We start from the raw sequence: 18473 nt of genomic DNA on the forward strand, positions 1-18473 counted from the left end.
AGTTGTGGATGTGGGGGGAGAGATGACTGAATTTTGAGAGCGGACGATCTGGACGTGTGTCCATCATAAAGAGTAAATTTGTAATACTGTATATCATGAACTGATATATATATATATATATATATATATACACTCCTGGAAATTGAAATAAGAACACCGTGAATTCATTGTCCCAGGAAGGGGAAACTTTATTGACACATTCCTGGGGTCAGATACATCACATGATCACACTGACAGAACCACAGGCACATAGACACAGGCAACAGAGCATGCACAATGTCGGCACTAGTACAGTGTATATCCACCTTTCGCAGCAATGCAGGCTGCTATGCTCCCATGGAGACGATCGTAGAGATGCTGGATGTAGTCCTGTGGAACGGCTTGCCATGCCATTTCCACCTGGCGCCTCAGTTGGACCAGCGTTCGTGCCGGACGTGCAGACCGCGTGAGACGACGCTTCATCCAGTCCCAAACATGCTCAATGGGGGACAGATCCGGAGATCGTGCTGGCCAGGGTAGTTGACTTACACCTTCTAGAGCACGTTGGGTGGCACGGGATACATGCGGACGTGCATTGTCCTGTTGGAACAGCAAGTTCCCTTGCCGGTCTAGGAATGGTAGAACGATGGGTTCGATGACGGTTTGGATGTACCGTGCACTATTCAGTGTCCCCTCGACTATCACCAGTGGTGTACGGCCAGTGTAGGAGATCGCTCCCCACACCATGATGCCGGGTGTTGGCCCTGTGTGCCTCGGTCGTATGCAGTCCTGATTGTGGCGCTCACCTGCACGGCGCCAAACACGCATACGACCATCATTGGCACCAAGGCAGAAGCGACTCTCATCGCTGAAGACGACACGTCTCCATTCGTCCCTCCATTCACGCCTGTCGCGACACCACTGGAGGCGGGCTGCACGATGTTGTGGCGTGAGCGGAAGACGGCCTAACGGTGTGCGGGACCGTAGCCCAGCTTCATGGAGACGGTTGCGAATGGTCCTCGCCGATACCCCAGGAGCAACAGTGTCCCTAATTTGCTGGGAAGTGGCGGTGCGGTCCCCTACGGCACTGCGTAGGATCCTACGGTCTTGGCGTGCATCCGTGCATCGCTGCGGTCCGGTCCCAGGTCGACGGGCACGTGCACCTTCCGGCGACCACTGGCGACAACATCGATGTACTGTGGAGACCTCACGCCCCACGTGTTGAGCAATTCGGCGGTACGTCCACTCGGTCTCCCGCATGTCCACTATACGCCCTCGCTCAAAGTCCGTCAACTGCACATACGGTTCACGTCCACGCTGTCGCGGCATGCTACCAGTGTTAAAGACTGCGATGGAGCTCCGTATGCCACGGCAAACTGGCTGACACTGACGGCGGCGGTGCACAAATGCTGCGCAGCTAGCGCCATTCGACGGCCAACACCGCGGTTCCTGGTGTGTCCGCTGTGCCGTGCGTGTGATCATTGCTTGTACAGCCCTCTCGCAGTGTCCGGAGCAAGTATGGTGGGTCTGACACACCGGTGTCAATGTGTTCTTTTTTCCATTTCCAGGAGTGTATATATATATATATATATATATATATATATATATATATATATATATATATATATATAGGGTGAGTCACCTAACATTACCGCTGGATATATTTCGTAAACCACATCAAATACTGACGAATCGATTCTATAGACCGAACGCGAGGAGAGGGGCTAGTGTAATTGGTTAATACAAACCATAAAAAAATACACGGAAGTATGTTTTTTAACACAAACCTACGTTTTTTTAAAAATGGAACCCCATTAGTTTTGTTAGCACGTCTGAACCTATAAACAAATACGTAATCAGTGCCGTTTGTTGAATTGTAAAATGTTAATTACATCCGGAGATATTGTAACCTAAAGTTGACGCTTGAGTACCACTTCTCCGCTGTGCGATCGTGTGTATCGGAGACCACCGAATTACGTAGGGATCCAAAGGGAAAGGTGATGGACTTTAGGTACAGAAGAGACTGGAACAGCACATGCTAACACCTTTTTGTTGATCTTTTTCACTGACACACATGTACATTACCGTGAGGGGTGAGGTACACGTTCGACGAGCGTTTCATAGGACGTGGAGGACGCATAAATTGGCCAGCCCGTGCTCCTGATCTTACACCTCTGGACTTCTTTCTGGTGGGTACGTTAAAGGAGAATGTGTACCGTGATGTGCCCCGTGAGGTACACGTACACACGTGGTTTCCGTTTTCAATTACGGAGTGGAATAGTGTGTGTCCCGACATGTGAGGCCAATAGATGTTCAATGTGGTGGCCATCATTTGCTGGACACAATTGCAATCTGTGGCGTAATGAATGTCGTACACGCCACAGTACATCTGGTGTAATGTCCCCGCAGGCTGCCACAATATGTTGTTTCATATCCTCTGGACGTGCACTAACAGCGCATGTCGGGTGTTTCAAGCGTCAACTTCGCGTCTTAATATCTCGGGATGCAATGGGAATATTGCGATGCAATCAACGCCATTGGGTATGTGCTTTGTCATGCTATGGATTGCTGAAGAAAAAATATAGGAGGTCCATTTAAAAAAACATAAGTTTGTGTTAAAAAACACATATGCTTTCGTTTTAGAATGTTTCCAAATATGTACATTCATGGGCCCCAGCCCTACATTGATACCAGTGAAAGTCGTTTTCCAATAGCTGTTATTGTTCCAGAGATATTTCGGGTGGACAAGATAGCTGGGACACCCTGTATATATATATATATATATATATATATATATATATATATATATATATATATATATATATATATGATGACTTGTGAACATTATTAAGGTAAATACATTGTTTGTTCTCTATCAAAAGCTTTCTTTTGCTGACTGTGCCTATCAGTAGTTTGTGCCTTGAGTAGTTAGAATCTTTTATTTAGCTGGTAGTATTGGCGCTCGCTGTATTGCAGTACTTCGAGTAACGAAGATTTTTGTGAGGTAAGTGATTCATGAAAAATATAGGTTATTGTTAGTCAGGGCCATTCTTTTGTAGAGATTATTGAAAGTCAGATTGCGTTGCGGTAAAAAATTTGTGTGTCAGTTTAGCGTCGATCAGAATAAGTAAAGAGAGAAATGTCTGAGTATGTTCAGTTCTGCTCAGCTGTGTGGAAAAAAATGACGTAAGAGGTTTATCAGCATTGTAATTCATTAAATTTTCTAAGGGGACGTTTCAAAACGTATCTGATCAGCTGTAGAAGGTTTCCTAATGTAAATCGTCAGATTTCGCGCAGAGCGATGTCTTTGAGAAAGATTGAAAGGTGGCTACACTGAGCCACAGCGCCAAAGATCGCGCCAGAGAGTATTGTTCCGCCGCCTCCACTGGCAGTGATTATTGAGACGTAGCGGCAAGCAGTTCTTACCGAGAAGTTGTGGTGGACACTGCTTGTCGTGAAGTCAGAGTGAGATGTGGTAGTGGAGAGTATTGTTCCATGTTTTATGCAGTGGTTTGATGGGAGAGATAGCAGATGTTGTTCTAATGGAGATATTGTAATGGTCAGAGTGCATTTCGTCAATATATATGGAGGTATTTTCTTTTATTCTTTTATTATTTCAGTGACCTAAATAAGGCATCATTACAGGTTCAGTCAACAAAGCATCTGGCTTGTGTTCTTGTATTAGAGTGTAATTTTGGTTTTCTTGCACAATTATAGTATTTCTAATTTTCTTTTATCACGTCAATACAATTGGTATTTAAAAATTCTTGTCTTGTTGAAGAAGAACCGTGCCAGATGTGCGTTGAGTCATACTACCACATACAGAACAGCTACACTTGTGCTTTGTTGGTTTCGTAGGTTTTATAGTTGCTGGGGACTTAATTAATTAATTGCATTAACTGAAATTTTCATTTCATTCTTTGTGGTTGTTCTATGCAGTCAGATTGCATACTAAAACTAGTCAGGGCCAGCCGTTTACGAGACTTGCGTAAACGGACTCACAGCTACCAAAAGTGTTTGCATTCTTATTATATAAAATAAGCCCCCATGCACGTGGCGACCGCTGCTTCGGATCGTCCCTTGGAATCTTCTGATTGTAAAAATAGTAGACAGTAGTATTGTAGTAGTAATTTGTAGATTAGTAATTGTAGTCTATTTTGCATGTGTAGATTTGGTAATTAGCATTCTTCTAATGGTATTTTCTTTTTTTTTTTTAGAATTTGCTTTGTTGTCTTGTATACGCGTTTGACGCTTTTGTACAATTATTTCAATTGTTCGTCAATCGTGTTTGAGGGAAACATTTCGAGTGAATAGTATTGTTGGACATAAGGAGGCATTGTGTGTAATTTTCGTACAGTGACGAGTTTTGTATGTTTTGTAAATGATTACGCGATCAATGAAAAAGGCAAAAATGATGAATAGTGAGAATGACGAAATTGTTAACATGGCGAACTCGCCAACACAGGAGAACAGTGTGATGAATAATGAAGTGGAAAACAATGTAATAAGTCGGGAAAATAGTCCGGAACCATTTCAAAATTTTTCTCAATCAGAAAATTCACAGAATACGAGATTAACGATAAAAGATTCTGAAATAGTATCGAACACAGATAGCTTTATGGCTATGCAGAAGGAAGTTAGTTTTGCGGGAAATGTTAGGGGCGAAAATAATTTCGAACAAGTTAACATGGAGCAGTTGATGAGTGCAATATTAAATTTGCGATCTGAATTAAAAACAAATAGGGAAACAATGGCAACACGGTTAGACTCACAAAGGGAAACAATGGAATCACGGATAGACTCACTGGGATTGCAGTTAGGATCTGAATTAAAAACAGAGATAGGAACAATTAAAACAGAGATAGGAACAATTAAAACCGAGATGGGAACTTTGGGATCTGAATTAAAAACTGATATGGGAACTTTGGAAACACGGTTAGGTTCACGAATAGGGACATGTTTCAAAAATATGAAAGATGAATTAAAGAAAGAAATTCGAGAAGAAGTACAACCGATTTTGAATGCTCACAATAATAGATTAGTTGCAGTAGAGATTAGACAAAGGGAACAGGATAGAGAACAGGAAGAAAGAGATCGCGTGATAGTACAGAAGTTTTCAGAGTTAAATTTACAACGTGCAAAAGATAAGGAAGAAATATTTGAGAGAATCGAGGAATCCGTACCAAATGACAGATTAAATAACCTAACACAACAGTATGAACAGTTAACTACTAAATGTGTTAATACTGAAACCCGAGTCGCGACACTTACGGAAGACGTAAATAAACAGAAAGAATAAATAGGTGATTTATCGGAAAGAGTTGAGGAGATTTCAGATAAACTGACAAGTCTTAGTTTAAATAGGGACAAAGATTCAGATGACACAGCACCATTGCCATTTGCAGAAACCGAAGAGTATCAGAACATAAATAAACATGTTGAAAATCAGGGAAAATTTAATGAACGCGTTAAAAGGGAAGTTGAGGCATTACGAAAGCAAGTCAAACAAAATGAAGGCGAAATCGTAGGAAAAGACAGCAGAAGAAATTTAGAATCACGGATAGCAGAGGGCTTTGAAGAAAATAATTTGTTTCATTTACGGGATGCAACAAGAGATCGCCAGGCGCGCGAACTTGACAATAATTGACATTGGGACTGGGACAGACGCGGTAGGTCTTTGTCGCCACGAGGCGAAAACTTTGACTATAAACACTTTTTGACTGTTCGGAAATTTAAGATCTTTCGCAAATCTAAGAATGACATACATCCATGTTCATGGCTAGCTCAAATTCTGTACGCACTTCCGCTAAATTTGTCATTAAGTCACAAACTGAAATTTATGTGCAGCTATTAAGGTCCTCAGGGGATTCACTACTCTAAATGAATATGTGCCGTAGCGAGCATAGGGCCCCGAGCTGTAGTGGTGCTATTTCCCTTTTAGTTTTCTGTACCGCTGCCTACTCTTTTACTATTCTTTGCATCTATCGAAACAACTCTTCGACTATCAATCTATCTAGAGAGTGTGTAAAAACAAATAACCTGATATGACTATTTTACCTAAATGTGATTTCGGAAATTACCGTTTGGACTTACTGTATCTTCAGCAGCATTCATTCGTAGCTTAAATGAAATTTTACCTGTTTATCTTCGTGACAACATTACTTCATATGTTGACGACATTCTTATTGCTAAACGTTCTTGGAGTGAGCATAACAAAATTTTGGTTTCATTATTACATATTTTTGCAAGAGTTGGCATTACAGTGAAATTGGAAAAATCTGAATTTGGTCGTTCACAGGTGAAATTTGTTGGTCACATTATTTCTACAGAAGGTATTCTTCCTGATCCAGAAAAATTAGACACTATTCGTAATTATGCTGTTCCTACTACAAAACGTGATGTTCGTAGTTTCCTTGGTGTCTGCAATTTTCTTAGACGCTTTGTTAGATTGGACAATTTGGTCACACCTCGTTTTTGCGATCTATCTGGAAAGTTCTTTTCAAACGAAAATCGGTCGACAACTCTGTTTGGTTAGTTTGTATTCCTGATGAGTGGGTTAATAAGCTGATTTGGTATACGCATTTCAGTTATGCACACTTTGGTCCCAGAAAATGCTTCCATAAATTACGAGAAAATTGCTACTTCAGTAATATGGAAAAACGTATTCGATCTGTTCTTGCCAAATGCAAATTATGTCAAAAGGCTAAGCCGCCAATAATTTCTCATAGAGCACCGTTGTTTCCTATCATTCCAGCAAAATGAAAGGACATGGCTGCAGTTGATTTGTTCGGTCCAGTGGTTCGTTCTACTAATGGTTTTGCGTACATTTTCGTAGCAGTGGAGTTGACATCAAAATATGTGTGTTTTACACCGTTACGCAAAGCAACAGCTCGTTCAGTATCTAATGCTTTCATTAACCATTTTCTTAAAGAAGTTGGTCATGTTGATAAGGTTATATCAGATAATGGATCACAGTTTCGTTCTAAAATTTGGCTTCGTACTCTACGGCGTCGTAAAATTAAACCAATCTTCATTTCACTTTTTCACCCTCAATCTAACGCTTCAGAGAGACGGATGAAGGAAATCAATAAATTGTGTCGTCTTTATTGTCATCGGAATCACAGAACGTGGGAACAGTATCTTCATATTTTTCAAAACATTCTGAATGAACTTCCTAATGACTCAACTTCTTTACCGCCTATACTGATATTAAAAAACAAAGCACCGACAAATCGCATTTCTGAAATCGTTCCTTTTCCGCCTTCACGGAAACTGCGGCATTCTGAAGTTGTCAACCTGGCTCTACAAAATATTGCATCTGCGGCTGCTAGAAAAGAGAAATCAGCTAAGCGTCCTGGTCGTTTAAAAATCTTGTCGGTTGGTCAAAATGTGTTAATTAAGTCTCATCGTTTATCTCACAAAGGAAAAGGCTTGTGTCGGAAATTTTTTCTGCTTTATAACGGTCCATATAGAATTCGCAAAATTATTCATGATAACACTGTTGAAGTAGAAACTCTTAAATCTCGACGCTCTAAGGGAATACATCATATATCTAACGTTAAAATTTTTGTGGAATGATATACTTTTGAAAAATTTTTGTAGAATGACATACTTTTGAGAAACTAACAGTTGTATGTAAACACACGGAGAATGCAAGGATACCGCGCCGTGTTCCGGCGGCGGCAGATACTCAAAGCAACAGTCAAGTCTGTGCGCCGCACAAGGCAGTCGTTGACCGCAAACAATCACTTCCTACGTCACGCGCCTACAGCTGATCGAGCGCTCAGTGCGAATGCACTGACAGCCGTAAACAAATACACAGTCTTTCTCCGAATAAAATCAGTATAAAGCTATAGTGACTTGATGAATTATGTTATTAACATTCAGTATTTTTCAGGATACGGTTCTATAAAAATTTAAGAACTTCAGGTAAATTCTGTGCGTGTCCGACGTTAAGACGACTTGCTATCAAGAAAATTTCAGGAAAAATGTCATTTCGAAGAAGAAAGTAATAAACTAAAAAGGTAATTATTAATTGAGTTTATTTTTCAGGTAACATATTTCCACTTAGGTACGTACTTTAGACGTAATTTGCTGCTCGCGATTACGTGATTCATACTTTGTGCTAAATTTCATGTTCTATGAATATACTTGTGAAGCGACGTGCTTGCATACGTTAACTGATTTTGACAATGATTATTAATGAACTGAGTTGGAACTTGTGTATATTATGCATCGCTTGGCTGCTATGCTTTTTCACTGATGTCATATTTTTTTATTATGTGCATGCTGTGCTTATTTATTTAAATTATAATTGTCACCTGATTAATTGTGCTGCCTGTGGTTAGGTATGTAAGTTATACTTTGTGATTTATCTGCTTGCGCCTTCATGTTTACTTATTAAGATTACATAGGAACATTTATTTGCTTACGGTGATACGATGCTGATGACCTGTTTATTACGTAAGATATGTTTGCTGCTATGCGTATGGATTGCATATTTATACATTTCTGTTTGTTGTCACAACTACTCTTTAATTTGGTATATATAAATGCAGTTGTACTGTGTATGAACATAGAGTTTAGGTTACACTATGGTATTAGTTACAGATTGTTCGCTTGGCGAAGCCTCGTTGTAGAAATTGTGCTGCATCCACTTGTTGATATTCTGTTCTCTACTGGTATATTTACTCGCTATTGCTTGTTTTGCTTACGCTCAGTGCCATATATTTTTAAGATAGGAAAATGAACTGCTATAAATCGACGAATGACATTAGTAAAAGAAACTTCATAGAAGTCACATGAGCTGGAGGTTTTATGAAAGCTGTATAAATGTATGCCAATAGGAAGGAAGCTAACGACATGACATACCAACACAGTTATTACACTGCATTTTTCGTGAGCTATTGTAATAGGAAGTGACACTTGACACAAGAAATACTCCACATGTTTGCTTCTGTTTGCCATAATTCTTGAAGTAGTGTACACACTGTGAAATATTAGGATCATTCACACTCCGTAATCGTACTTAATTACTGAGAGTTATTCGAACTAAGTCTGTTAGAGGTCATGTATGCATTCTTTGTTTATAATTCATAATGAGTAGAAGATTTTGGTCAGATGGATTACACAGAGGTTGTGTGTTGACAGTGTGTCTTCGGATTGTATGGGATGAGGAGGTTTGCATTAGGATTTTATCTGTACTTGTTCGAGGAGACTGACTAGAGGAAAGAGTTGTTATGGAAGTGAAATGATATTGGCAATAAGGTTTATATGTATCGACGTATTGAAGAGGTATTACTGAGGTATTGAGATTATATGAAGTTGATTGGAGTTTTTGTGTATAAGAGGTAAAATAAGTGAGGTGCATATTTTTTTTGTGTTTTGTTGGTCTATATGGAACAAGGAGGATGAAGATAGCAGACTAGATCACTAAAATGGAAGGAAGATTGTCTACACACACTTTGTTAAATCACTAAGCAGTATGTACTTTTTTTTTTTTTTGGAGAGAGGAAGCATTGCATATCTTGGCACACTGACAGTTGTTCAGCAACCGTACATTTTGATCTGGCTTGGCAAACATTGGTCTTGACATGATGACTATGACGTTGACTTATCTATTATTGACTGTTATACATTGCTGCCACTACCACTTGATACACATGATGAACATCAAATTTTGACAGAATTGCAATTACACAGTTAACACTATTCAATTACACAGTAGTACTTAATGCGGATGAAAGATGAGTGAGTGTGTTTTGTGTGTTTTCCTTTCCTAATCCTACCCACCTATCTCCTAAATATTATTTTATTTGTTTGTAGTGGCTTGCACTGACACTCATAAATATTATAGGTTTACTGATATTTGAGTATTTGTAATAGTAATATGACAATTATCTGATATCATTTGTGTGTTTATTAGAATTTGTATGTTTAGTGTAAGAGCATTGTAAAAGCATTTGTATGAGTATTCAAACTATTGTTCATGCTTGAACTGTCTGAGTAGTGATGGTGAATATTATGAACTGTTACCTGCACTTTTCAACATGATGTGTGACACTTAGAAATGTTTAATTTCTGCTGATGAACTGTGTGATCAGTGATAGTAAATATTATGGACTGTTACTTGTAATTTTTCTACATGATTGGTGCCAATAGGACATGTTTAATTTCTGCTTATAAACTCGAATGAACAGTGTGATCAGTGATAGTGAATATGATGGACTGCTCTCTGCACCTACTCAACATTGCTGGGTGCCACTGACGGACTGCTTCTACTGAAATGATGTCACCTGATGGTGTCTGCACCTACTCAACATTGCTGGGTGCCACTGATGGACTGCTTCTACTGAAATGATGTCACCTGTTGGAGTCTGCACCTGTTCCACAATGCTGGGTGCCACTGATGGACTGCTTCTACTGAAATGATGTCACCTGATGGAGTCTGCACCTGTTCCACAATGCTGGGTGCCACTGATGGACTGCTTCTACTGAAATGATGTCACCTTTTGGAGTCTGCACCTGTTCCACAATGCTGGGTGCCACTTGTGGGCTGCTTCTACTGAAATTATGTCACCTGTTGGAGTCAGCACCTACTCAATATTGCTGGGTGCCACTGATGGACTGCTTCTACTGAAATGATGTCACCTGTTGGAGTCTGCACCTGTTCCACAATGCTGGGTGCCACTGATGGACTGCTTCTACTGAAATGATGTCACCTGTTGGAGTCTGCACCTGTTCCACAATGCTGGGTGCCACTGATGGACTGCTTCTACTGAAATGATGTCACCTGATGGTGTCTGCACCTACTCAACATTGCTGGGTGCTACTGCTGGAACTGTCAACCATTTGTTACGAAAGCATTTTATGTGAATATTTGTATAAACTGATTTTTTGTGTATTACTGTTTGTGAAAAGTTATAAGACTCTTACCTGCTCATATTCGTCATTGTTGACGCTATCGATTGAATTGTTTAACCACATGATATTTGTGTAAACTATTATGTAAAGTCATATGTATGAAAGAATTTGTATTCCTTACTGTATTTTATATATTCGGCTATTGTAAGGCCAGTGCAAAGCCAAAATTTTATCTAGTTATATGATATTTACGTATTAATATTATCTTTTATTTTTGTCTGTATTTTTTTGACGAATTTGGTGGTATTTTCACCACCAATGCTGGCAAAAATACCATCAAATTCTAGCCCGTGGAGGAAGGGCATATGAAAGGTGGCTACACTGAGCCACAGCGCCAAAGATCGCGCCAGAGAGTATTGTTCCGCCGCCTCCACTGGCAGTGATTATTGAGACGTAGCGGCAAGCAGTTCTTACCGAGAAGTTGTGGTGGACACTGCTTGTCGTGAAGTCAGAGTGAGATGTGGTAGTGGAGAGTGTTGTTCCATGTTTTATGCAGTGGTTTGATGGGAGAGATAGCAGATGTTGTTCTAATGGAGATATTGTAATGGTCAGAGTGCATTTCGTCAATATATATGGAGGTATTTTCTTTTATTCTTTTATTATTTCAGTGACCTAAATAACGCATCATTACAGGTTCAGTCAACAAAGCATCTGGCTTGTGTTCTTGTATTAGAGTGTAATTTTGGTTTTCTTGCACAATTACAGTATTTCTAATTTTCTTTTATCACGTCAGTATAATTGGTACTTAAAAATTCTTGTCTTGTTGTAGAAGAACCGTGCCAGATGTGCGTTGAGTCATACTACCACATACAGAACAGCTACACTTGTGCTTTGTTGGTTTCGTAGGTTTTATAGTTGCTGGGGACTTAATTAATTAATTGTATTAACTGAAATTTTCATTTCATTCTTTGTGGTTGTTCTATGCAGTCAGATTGCGTACTAAAACTAGTCAGGGCCAGCCGTTTACGAGACTTGCGTAAACGGACTCACAGCTACTAAAAATATTTGCATTATTTATATAAAATAAGCTCCCATGCAAGATCTTCGAATCGGTATTCGACAAAGTACTCAAGCTCAGTACCATTGAAATATACTTCCCTCATCATAAGACTAAACCTGATGTTTTCATTACGCCATGTATTTTTCGCGTTTGCATGAATCTCATTAGATTTCGTTTCACTGGAGCAGAAGTCAAGCTGTGACCAGTACTGTCAAGAACGATCGTAAGGATAGGTTTTCTGCTGTGTTACAAGCACATAGACTGAGCGATAATGTGGGACAACAGCGTAATCAAATGGTTCAAATGGTTCTGAGCACTATGGGACTTAGCATCTGAGGTCATCAGTCCCATAGACCATTGAACTACATAAACCTAACTAACCTAAGGGCATCACATACATCCATACCCGAGGCAGGATTCGAACCAGCGACCGTAGCGGTCGCGCGGCTCCAGACTGAAGCTCCTAGATACACTCGGCTATTGCGGCCGGCAACAACAGCTTTACCGGCGCATTGAACTTGCACAGCACTGGCCAGCCAGCGGTCCAAATAACCTACAATGGTGTGGCCAGTTGCAGTTCAGACGTAAAAAAAACAGACGAGCAAAGAAACAATATAGTTTCGAATGATAAATAAATAAGGTTAAAATGCTCTCGTTCTCACCTGATATGGTATTCTATCTACAAACAAGGGTGACAAAAATTTCTAACTTAGACGCCGGGTAGTTTTTCTGATCGTGCTGTGTGATGCAATAGTATACTGAATGGATTCACCGTACTATTGAATAATGAAGCCAATGAAGGTATTCGTTACAGTCAGTCGTCAGGTAATGCCTTAGCTCCCTCCTTATCCGAATACGAGAAATACATTTCAGTTCTGGAAGTGTCATATGCTAGGTTGATAACAAGCCTATCAACAACAGAATGCACGAAGCCAATCAGGCGCCGCATTTTCTCCTTTTCTTTTATAACGAGCCGTTCTGTATTCCGCCAGAGTTCGGCAGTGACATGTGAAAAAGCAGAGTGCGTTTAGTTCCAGTACGTCTTGCAGCTTAACGGTCTGGTTACTTCCCGTAACTTGGTTCCAGATCAATTCTGTTGGGTTCATTTTGTAACGGTACAGAGGCAAACGTAAAAAATGCAGCATTTTCATGGTGTGCTCGATGCTGTGAAAATTATTTTCATGTTTCTACGACACTTATCTACATCTGTAGTATCAAACGATAGACGTAGTCAGATTAAAGAGAGTTTGGTTTTTCATTTTTACCTTAAAAAGGAAATTGTTATGTTTTCTTAATTTAAGCAACTTTTATTAACAGTCTTTCATAAAATATCGATAATTAAGAATTTCTGTTTGAAATGAAAACAGGAATTTTGTGTTCAATATGTGATTAGAAACAAGAAGATGTGCATTATTCACAAGAAAGATGAATTTTTCAATTACGAGATGTAGGTATTTCAAAGTGAACGAGAAAAAATATGGCTCATGCCATATTTGAACTAGCGAACCACGAACTGCAGTATGTCACCACTCTATCACGCCCACGATTCCGCTACACGGTCGATGTATACTTATGTGTCAATCTAAAAAAGTCGTTCTTTGTGATTATCTCTGCAAATGTATGGAAAACATTAAGAATAACCGATTTCTCAGCGCTTTTTACCGTGTTCCACACGCATATTTCAGTACTGATAGCTCCCGGTAGCTGAATGGTCAGCATGACAAACTGTCAATCTTAAGGGCCCGGGTTCGATTGCCGGTTGGGTCGGAGATTTTCTCCACTCAGGGACTGGGTGTTGTGTTGTTCTAATCATTATCATTTCATCCCCATCGACGCGCAAGTCGATGAAGTGGCGTCAAATCGAAAGACTTGCACCCGGCAAACCGTCTACCTGACGGTTGGCCCTAGTCACACGACATTTATTTACGGAACGGGAGGCAGCCTCAGCCATTTTCATACTGCGCATTGACAGCGCGACAATCAGAACACTACAGCGCAGAGCCTGTGACTGTACACGATTTTTCAAGTAAAAATTACGCAGCTAAAGTGATTAAGAGAAACGTTGATGGCAGTTAATACATTTGAATATCTTAAGAGGTTTCATTCAATGTAACTTAGTAATAATATATCTAATATGTACGTAGGAGCTATTTCCAAGAGCGCAACAACACCAGTGCACATGTGCTATGGCATCCAATCAATCATTGCGCTTGTGTTTGTTTACATCAGGTTTATCCTTGTGATGAACGGAGGATACCGTTTCGTATTTCATACAAATGGGCACAAGACAGCAGAAAATAGTTAACGGTTGGGAAGAGATTTCCTCATGCCATTACTGAATCCCTGGCGGAATTACTTCTGGTGACCTCCAACCGTCACGAGTCATTCATTGTACATGTGAGCGCCAAAGTTGCTCTCACTTTGGGGGACTGTAGACATTTCATTTGCGTGTCGTTGGTCGCAGGCGCTCTGGCCAAACGCTCACGAATTTGCTTAAATTCAATCTGTGCTTTAACTGGAAACTAATCCTGTATAATCGCTTCAAGCTTTTTAATTGACAGTTATTATAAAACTGATATTTCTGTAATCAGTTGGTCTTCTAATTGTTTCTTGCATACCTTAACACCGTTTAAATCCACAACGAATGGTAAAAATTTTTATACTGAATCGTAATTCAACTAATGTTCCGCTTCATCGGTCGCTGCGCTTGAAATCGGCAGAAATCGGAAGATCTAGCTGCCGTCTGAGCAGCCATGGTGCATATTCTCGTTTGTGGAAAATTCATAGCTTGTAGACTTGGCAAAAGTTATCAGTGTACATAGAAGATCACCCCATCACTCACTGGAGTATTTGAATTGTATTTATTTGCGTGAATAACGATATAATTATCATCTTTATTTATGTGCATATTGAACTGATTGTTGTTGAACATAAGGCGATCGACAGTCAATTGTGAAGGAATTGGTGGACGCATGGGCATGACCGGAACATTCACCAACTATTATAAAAACACTCTTTTAACCATAGAACTAGCTACATCCAGTATCGTTTTGATTCTGTGAGTACATCCAGCCACTGAACAGCTTATGCTGCAGCCACAGAAAAAAAAAAAGGTTTGCGACCCACCTTATTAAACATTCTGAAATAAATAGTTGTATTACGTCTAGATTCATAGAAACGCTAAGCTATGAAAGAGCTAATTTCATTTTAATTAGTTTTCAAATTGCTGTGAATTTAAAAGCAAATTTATTGACCCTACTTTACACTCAGAGCTGACGAAAGCAATCCATATTGATTGTAATGTCGTGTTCTGACAGCCATCTTTAAACTCCTTAACGTAATGAATTTTTGAAAATTATTAAGTAGTTTGTTAACTTTCGAATAGGCAAAATTTACGTTAGCAAATGGAAAAGTAAAGGCGACCAACGCATAAGGCTTAAATATATCCCATTTGAATGATTTGCATTCATAGCTTTGAATTCGGGAACACTAAAATCGGAAAATATTATTACCATTCTAAATACCGTAATTTTAGGCAAATTATTATTTGTAGTAGGTGATAGAGAATTTAAGATAGAATAGTGATGGAATAACCAAATACCAGTTCGATCGATGTTATTAATGAACTATAAAATTCCTACTAATTCTTATCTCATTTTGATCTCTCGTGACTGCTACTCGATTTCCAAAATTACTTTCCCGAAGAAAGTGGAAGTCTTACCATCTCAACGTTTGCATCGTCGGAAGTGTGATCGTGTTTGGGTCGTCGGAACGGCGGTGGACATAAATCTCACACAGCTTCCTCACGTCTCTAACAAACCAACATACGCCAAGATACGTGATGCTACCCCGAGGAATTGATCCAGCGGCAGTCAAGGCTCACAAATTTTCATAGTGTCACGTCTCCAAAAATTCGCGTATCCGCGAACTGATGATTTCAGAAATGACTTAATGGGGGCTAAGTGAAAGACCACACCACTTTGATGAAGCTTAGACGCAGTTTTGAGCAGCCCAACAATTTTAAATCCGCAGCGAATGTTCAAATGTGTGAATTTCTAAGAGACCAAACTGCTGAGGTCCTCGTCCCCTAGGCTTACACGCTACTTAAACTAATTTAAGGTAAGAACAACACACACACCCATGCCGGAGGGAGGACTCGAACCTCCGGTTGGAGGGGGCGCGCAATCCGCGACATGGCGCCTCAAACCGCGCGGCCACAACGCGCGGCAAATCCGTGGCCATCTACAAATCGTCTACACCGTTCACAGCCTCGTCACTGTCTGTCATCCCTCTGCTGTTGCGCACGTCACCACGGTGCGCGCCAATAGTACAGTGGGACTGACTGATTTCTGCGGGATTAATTTCACTTTTAATTAATTGTTGTCTAAGCCCCTAGAGTAGAGCAGTCACTAGAAGTTAAAGAAATAATTCTGAATTAATACAGGTATAAAAAGTAATACATTTTACAAGTTTAAGAAAGTATCTCTATTTCCAGCCTTGCATGTTGTTTTAAGATTAATCGATTGACAGTTGTACCGAAATAAATTTTGAAAAATAAATTTATTACGAATACGTGTGACTGTAGTTGTACCATTACAGGGTGCAGCTGTAAACTGAGTGCCTGGGAGACGAGAGGTTGTGGGATCCAATCCCTTTTAGACCTGCCTTTAATACACCGTGCATATATTACACTACTGGCCATTAAAATTGCTACACCATGAAGATGACGTGCTACAGACGCGAAATTTAACCTACAGGAAGAAGATGCTGTGATATGCAAATGATTAGCTTTTCAGAGCATTCACACAATGTTGGCGCCAGTGGCGACATCTACAAAACGCTGACATGAGAAACGTTTCCAACCGATTTCTCATACTCAGACACCAGTTGACCGGCGTTGCTTGGTGAAACGTTGTTGTGATGCCTCGTGTAAGGAGGAGAAATGCGTACCGTCACGTTTCCGACTTTGATAAAGGTCGGATTGTAGCCTGTCGCGATTGCGGTTTATCATATCGCGAAATTGCTGCTCGCGTTGGTCGAGATCCAATGACTATTAGCAGAATATGAAATCGGTTGGTTCAGGAGGGTAATACGGAACGCCGTGCTGGATCCCAACGGCCTCGTATCACTAGCAGTCGAGATGACAGGCATATTATCCGCATGGCTGTAACGGATCGTGCAGCCACGTCTCGATCCCTGAGTCAACAGATGGGGTCGTTTGCAAGACAACAACCATCTGCACGAACAGTTCGACGACGTTTGCAGCAGCATGGACTATCAGCACGGAGACCATGGCTGCAGTTACCCTTGACGCTGCATCAAAAACAGGAACGCCTACGAAGGTGTACTCAACGACGAACCTGGTTCCACGAATGGCAAAACGTCATTTTTTCGGATGAATACAGGTTCTGTTGACAGCATCATAATGGTCGCATCCGTGTTTGACGACATCGCGGTGAACGCACATTGGAAGCGTGTATTCGTCATCGCCATACTGGCGTATCACCCGGCGTGATGGTATGGGGTACCATTGATTACACGTCTCGGTCACCACCTCTTGTTCGCATTGATGGTACTTTGAACAGTTGACGTTACATTTCCGATGTGTTACGACCCGTGGCTCTACCCTCCATTCGATTCCTGCGAAACCCTACATTTCAGCAGAATAATGCACGACCGCATGTTGCAGATCCTGTACGGGCCTTTCTGGATACAGGAAATGTTCGACTGCTGCCCGGCCAGCACATTCCCCAGATCTCTCACCAATTGAAAACTTCTGGTCAATGGTGGCCGAGCAACTGGCTCGTCACTATCCGCCAGTCACTACTCTTGATGAACTGTGGTATGGTGTTGAAGCTGCATGGGCAGCTGTACCTGTACACACCATCCAATCTCTGTTTGACTCAATGCCCAGGCGTATCAAGGCCGTTATTACGGCCAGAGGTGGGTACTGATTTCTCAGGATCTATGCACCCAAATTGCGTGAAAATGTAATCACATGTCAGTTGTAGTATAATAGATTTGTCCAATGAATACCCGTATATGATCTGCATTTCTTTTTGGTGTAGCAATTTTAATGGCCAGTAGTGTAGCAATGTGCAGAGTCACCAAAACGACACATGCTTTGGATTTCACATTAAACTGTACCTTCCTTTTCTCCGGTTGGCTAATTGGTTTAAATTAGGGACACGCAGGTTGCTGATGTTGGAGTCCGACTGAAAGACTTGTACCCAGCCATTGCCCCATACTAAAACACTCGTAGTTACTTGCCTACAATGATTAGATCGAGTGTTTGCAGTGACGCCTCGACGGTTGTTTAATTCACACAATCGTCTGAGAACAAAATGGCTTCAATGGCTGTCCTTATTTAGTCTGTTGCTTTAAAATTGTGGCATGTTATTACAACATCCTGTTATGCGGTCTCATTGAAAGAGTGTATGCGTTGCGTGTGTGTGCAAGTTGTATTTGGCTCTGATGGATGGGTTGTGTAACACGTATTTTGAAAAGAATGTTCTGTCTATTTGGTGGGGAAAGCGGACGTTACTGACAGTCGTTAGTATCCTCTTTGTGA

The sequence above is a fragment of the Schistocerca cancellata genome, chromosome 5 (assembly GCF_023864275.1).
Source record: "Schistocerca cancellata isolate TAMUIC-IGC-003103 chromosome 5, iqSchCanc2.1, whole genome shotgun sequence".
NCBI classification, from domain to species: Eukaryota; Metazoa; Arthropoda; class Insecta; order Orthoptera; family Acrididae; genus Schistocerca; species Schistocerca cancellata.